The sequence below is a fragment of the Rhinoraja longicauda genome, unplaced genomic scaffold (assembly GCF_053455715.1).
Source record: "Rhinoraja longicauda isolate Sanriku21f unplaced genomic scaffold, sRhiLon1.1 Scf000167, whole genome shotgun sequence".
NCBI lineage: Eukaryota > Metazoa > Chordata > Chondrichthyes > Rajiformes > Arhynchobatidae > Rhinoraja > Rhinoraja longicauda.
Window position 1 is genome coordinate 57,790 of NW_027601385.1, and position 6,000 is coordinate 63,789.

The 6,000-nt window shown below is 44.0% G+C and overlaps 1 protein-coding gene across 1 annotated transcript in view; it reads right to left on the minus strand.

Annotated features, from left to right (window-relative positions):
* LOC144590330 (progranulin-like) overlaps nucleotides 1-5,078 on the minus strand; it is a 62,860-nt gene extending 57,782 nt beyond the window's left edge. Inside the window, exon 1 of the mRNA XM_078395017.1 lies at nucleotides 4,960-5,078. The gene's annotated coding sequence lies outside the window, so the exon portion shown is untranslated. The remainder of the gene's footprint in view (nucleotides 1-4,959) is intronic.
* Between the last annotated feature and the right edge of the window lie 922 nt (nucleotides 5,079-6,000).

The window sequence follows — 6,000 nt, forward strand, 5'->3', positions numbered from 1 at the left end:
TGCATACCCGAAACAAGCTACAGACTCTATATTCATGTCGATATCTTGTGCATAACAACTACCTTTGAGAACTTTAGCTATTTTTGTATTTCTTTAAGATCTTTGTTACCTAAAATCACTCTCTCACATTTTCCTTGTATATCTTTACCTACATCGCCAGGAACTTTACGAATATCGTCAGTTACTTTGTTGAAAACCTGCAAGTTATTCAACTAATGTTTCACCACGTTTCTCAAGGGAAGTGATAGCTTGTGGGAAGTTTGCAAAATTGGAAGCATTAAACACAAGATCGTGGTGGAGGGACTTTTTCTGCATGATTTCACTGACGATCCTGTTTGCAGCAGATTCTTCCTCAAAATAGTTGACGATTTATTTTATCTTTCCAAAATTTGCAGCATAGTAGATACAGCAGAGACCCATGTACCTCACTCACCTTGTCAAAACAGGGTGAGGAGGTAGGGGAATCTTGGGTGCCATTTCCTTGAACCACTGCACACGTGTCGGTGCTTTGAGGAAGATTTACTTGACATTGGAAACAAGCTACGTATGTGCTCGGCAATTCTATGGAGTCTGTGAGCTAAGCATGTCAAATGCAACATTTCGGGGAATAAAACTTTAAGAGCACAAGCAGCTTTTTTCATGTACGGAGCTGCATCAGTCACAAACATTCTCGTGTTTTATACCTTCTGGCTAAAATACAGCAAGTGAAGATGTAAACAACTGATTTGTTTTCCAATTTTCACAGTGGAATTCCAGCATCAATGAATGCCTTGCACAGATCACTCGAAAACTCAGATTTGCGATTGGAGCCAGCAGTAAATGTAGTGATCAGACAAGCTTGCGTATTTCCCGCCTTGTTTCTCTGCCGCCGACTTGTGTTTAGCTGTCTGTACATGCTGGGAGACAAAATATTTCTTCTCATAATTCACTGCTTTCTCACATGCGTTGCAAAACAGCACACGGTTGCCTGTAGAGAATATATCACTCCCGTACACTCTCACCAAATCGTTCAGTTTTCTATAAGGCGATGACTTGACTTAAGACATTTTGACGCTTGCAGGGATAGATCCTACAGGAGCGGGGATGCAGACCTCTACAGGCAGGCCAAGTACAAGCTCAGAAGAGGAATCAGAACTGCCAAGGAAAGGTACTCTGAGAAGTTGAGGAAAAAATAAGGTTTGCCTTAATCGACAAACCTGAGTTATTTTTAAAAATATGGTCTCCATTTATTGAATTTTTAGAAAAGTAAATGGGTTTGGCACAGGACTAAAATAAAAAAAATTAAATTAAAAGTTGAAACTTGAGTTGGGGGTTGGATGTACAGCTGTGGTTTTTGTCTCCCGGATCTACTCCCGTTAATTTTTATTGTTAGATCCTTTTTTTTTTTAACCTTCTTACTCTCTCTCCCCAAGTTTATAGTTTTATATTTTTATTTTTACTTTCTCTCTTCAAAAATTTAAAAATTGAAGCTATGTAAGAACTTTGTAACAAATGTGTTTTTTCTTATTTCTATTTGTACATATGCTTTTCAAAAATAAAATAATAAAAAAAAAATAAAAAAAGAAGTTGAGGAGCAAGTTTGGAAGGGCTTGCAAGAAATCACAAACTACAAGAGGAAAACTTGGACAATCGGCAGCTGACCAACGACCTGAACGAGTTCTACTGCAGGTTCAATAAACAGAAACTTAACCCTGGTACCCCCTCCCCCTCCCCAACCACCACTTCACACCTACTCACAGCTTGACTTCAGTTTGAAAAGACTGGACCCTTCCCCACCCACCCCTCTCCAATCCCCACTTAACACCCACTTACAGCCTGACTGCAAAAGACTGGGGCCTCGCCCACTGCCCACGAATGAACGACCGACAGCGGTGCATCCAGTTTCACCCCGGTGGTGGAAATTGTCTTGTAAGTTACGTTAACACGGCAAAAAAGGCTGATTTAGGCACTAGATCATGAAAAAGGCATTATCTTGCTGAAATCATCCAAAAAGGCATGAAAAGGCACATGGCAAAATCCTGGCTTAATCAGCCATGATCACATTGAATGGCGGTGCTGGATCGAAGGTAAAATGCTCCCAATATTGGGCGAGTCCAGAACCAGGGGCCACAGTCTTAGAATAAAGGGGAGGCCATTTAAAACTGAGGTGAGAAAAAACTTTTTCACCCAGAGAGTTGTGAATTTGTGGAATTCTCTGCCACAGAGGGCAGTGGAAGCCAAATCACTGGATGGATTAAGAGAGAGTTAGATAGAGCTCTAGGGGCTAGTGGAATCAAGGGATATGGGGAGAAGGCAGGCACAGGTTATTGATTGGGGACGATCAGCCATGATCACAATGAATGGCGGTGCTGGCTCGTAGGGCCGAATGGCCTCCTCCTGCACCTATTTTCTATGTTGTGGAGGCTAAGACTTTGGGTATTTTGGGAGGGGGAAGGGGAGGGGGAAGGGGACGGAGGAGAGGGAGGAGAGGGTAGAGGCAATGCAGGAGAGGCAACCCTCTCGTAAACCTTGAAATCAGGATTGAATGTCAACAAAACAAAAGTATGAAGTAGACTCCTACATGTATAAAACAATAACTGCAGATGCTGGTACAAATCGAAGGTATTTATTCACAAAATGCTGGAGTAACTCAGTAGGTCAGGCAGCATCTCAGGAGAGAAGGAATGGGTGACGTTTCGGTCGAGACCCTTCTTCAGACTACATGCATAAAGTTCAATTGTAAAATTATGTAAAATGTTCTGGGAGCTGGTGGGTCTGAGCACCATTCAGTGATCCTTACTGCTAACAGTACTAACCATTGTAGGATGTGTACAAGAGATTTAGAAAGATAGGACCAGAACGGCCTTAAACTACAAATAAGAACAGTTTGGAGCATTCATTCAGCAGGAAAATGAATGGGAGTCCTGACAGAGGTCTTTAAAACCATGTGTAAGAAAATAACTGCAGATGCTGGTACAAATCGAAGGTATTTATTTCACAAAATGCTGGAGTAACTCAGCAGGTCAGGCAGCATCTTGGAGAGGAGGAATGGGTGACGTTTCGGGTCGAGACCCTACTTCAGACTGATGTCAGTGGGGCGGGACAAAGGACGGATATAGGTGGAGACAGGAAGATAGAGGGAGAACTGGGAAGGAGGAGGGGAAGAGAGGGACAGAGGAACTATCTAAAGTTGGAGAAGTCAATGTTCATACCTCTGGGCTGCAAGCTGCCCAAGCAAAATATAAGGTGCTGTTCCTCCAATTTCCAGTGGGCCTCACTATGGCACTGGAGGAGGCCCATGACAGAAAGGTCAGACTGGGAGTGGGAGGGGGAGTTCCATGACAGAAAGGTCGGACTGGGAGTGGGGTACCATTATAGATGAGGTTATACCATTATAGATTTCTTCCATTATAGATGAGGCTCTCACTAGGGCCTCTTCTACATCCCGCTCGTTCTCACCTTCCACCCCACCAGCCAGCGTATCCAACAAATCATCCTCCAACATTTCCGTCACCTACAACGGGATCCCACTACTGGTCACATCTTCCCAACCCCTCCCTTTTCGGCGTCCGCAGAGACCGCTCCCTCCGTAACTCCCTGGTCCACTCGTCCCTTCCTACCCAAACCACCCCCTCCCCGGGCACTTTCCCCTGCAACCGCAGGAGATACAACACCTGTCCCTTTACCTCCCCCCTCAACTCCATCCAAGGACTCAAACAGTCATTCCAGGTGAGACAGAGGTTCACCAGCACCTCCTCCAACCTCATCTATTGTATCCGCTGCTCTAGATGTCAACTTCTTTACATCAGCGAAACCAAATGCAGACTCAGCGATCGTTTCGCTCAACACCTTCGCTCAGTCCGCCTTAACCAACCTGATCTCCCGGTGACTGAGCACTTCAACTCCCCCTCCCACTCTGACCTTTCTGTCATGGGCCTCCTCCAGTGCCATAGTGAGGCCCACCGGAAATTGGAGGAACAGCACCTCATACCTCAGCTTGCAGCCCAGCGGTATGAACATTGACTTCTCTAACTTTAGATAGTTCCTCTGTCCCTCTCTTCCCCTCCCCAGTTCTCCCTCTATCTTCCTGTCTCCACCTATATCCTTCCTTTGTCCCGCCCCCCCTGACATCAGTCTGGGGAAGGGTCTCGACCCGAAACGTCACCCATTCCTTCTCTCCAAGATGCTGCCTGACCTGCTGAGTTACTCCAGCATTTTGTGAAATAAATACCTTCTTTAAAACCATGAATGAATTAGGTAGTGTACAAATGGAGGACTACTTCCACTAATTTAATAAATCAAACCCAAGCCCTCAAAATCCAAGGTTATTGCAAATCAATTGGCAAGGGAAAAATTAAAAAGATATGACTGTGCTTGGATCATTAAACCCTGCCTTGGGAGGCAATGGAGAGAACTTCTTGGAAATAGGAAAAAGGAAACTTCTTGGAAATATATAAAGAAAACTTCTTGGAAATATAACAAGCTAAAAGGCAGACATTGTGTAAAATGCAAGTACAGATGACTTAGCTGAATGATGTTACTAAGCACCCATTTAAATCCTAATAAATATCACAAAAATATCGCAATGAACAATCAGCTCAATAGACCGTTTAAATTAAAGATCAGGATCTTTTAGTTGGAAAAAATTAGCAATGGTGATGAAACTGATTTGGGTTGCTTGGTTAAGAACAAGGGAAGCAGCAGTGAAATCATCATGAGCACCATTACTTCAGATTCCCATTAAGATTTATCAAATCCTAAATTCCTTTGATTTAATCAAATTAAGATCACCAATTGCATGAATAATAATAATATATTCCTTTATTCGTCCCACTCCGGGGAAAATCACCACCACATCCAGAGCATAGTGATCTGGGTGACACCACAACATATCTACAGCAGCATAAATGTAGAGCAGAAATTCAGTAACCAATTTATAAAAATCACTTTGAAATACAAAGAAATACAAAGGCATCTCACCAAAGATCAGTAACGGCAGCCACAAAACCCCAGATGCTCTGAATGCAAGGTTCCTCCCAAGATTCAGATCTGAAATCAAATAAGTACCAATTAGTGTGTTGCCACACTGCAGCCTCAAACCAGCACTCTCAGCAAGTCAACCACATTGGGCAACGAGAAGTCACATGCAGCATGACTGCTGACAGAGTTTCCTGATATAATCATATCATATCATATCATATCATATACATACAGCCGGAAACAGGCCTTTTCGGCCCTCCAAGTCCGTGCCGCCCAGTGATCCCCGTACATTAACACTATCCTACACCCACTAGGGACAATTTTTACATTTACCCAGCCAATTAACCTACATACCTGTACGTCTTTGGAGTGTGGGAGGAAACCGAAGATCTCGGAGTAAACCCACGCAGGTCACGGGGAGAACGTACAAACTCCTTACAGTGCAGCACCCGTAGTCAGGTTCGAACCTGAGTCTCCGGCGCTGCATTCGCTGTAAAGCAGCAACTCTACCGCTGCGCTACCGTGCCGCCCTTATCGTGTTTCTGTACTGAAATTAATGAGCTCAGATTTGAACATCCCCATTTTTGTGGTTAACTTTTTCAAAGAAACTCAAAACTTCCTTCTTCAATTCCTCTTTGTCCCCAGAACCAGAAGAGAAAAAAATATCAAAGAAAAAGTCACCATTTGGTAGTTGGTCACAAGGACTTGTATATATTCGGTATGTTTTCAGTGAAGGCCAGGAGTAGCAGCAGCAAGGACGACCATTGGCAGTCAGTGAGTGAGTGAGTGAGTGAGTGAGTGAGTGAGTGAGTGAGTGAGTGAGTGAGTGAGTGAGTGAGTGAGTGAGTGAGTGAGTGAGTGAGTGAGTGAGTGAGTGAGTGAGTGAGTGAGTGAGTGAGTGAGTGAGTGTGAGTGACAGGGAAAGTCTGTTTAAAAAAGAGTGCCGTTTGCAGTGTTTCAGTGAAGGTTGGGAGAAGCGCATAGACCTTCAAGCTGGTCAGAGGAAGGCAGGTTAGGAATGAGTGCATGGATTGGCTGAGC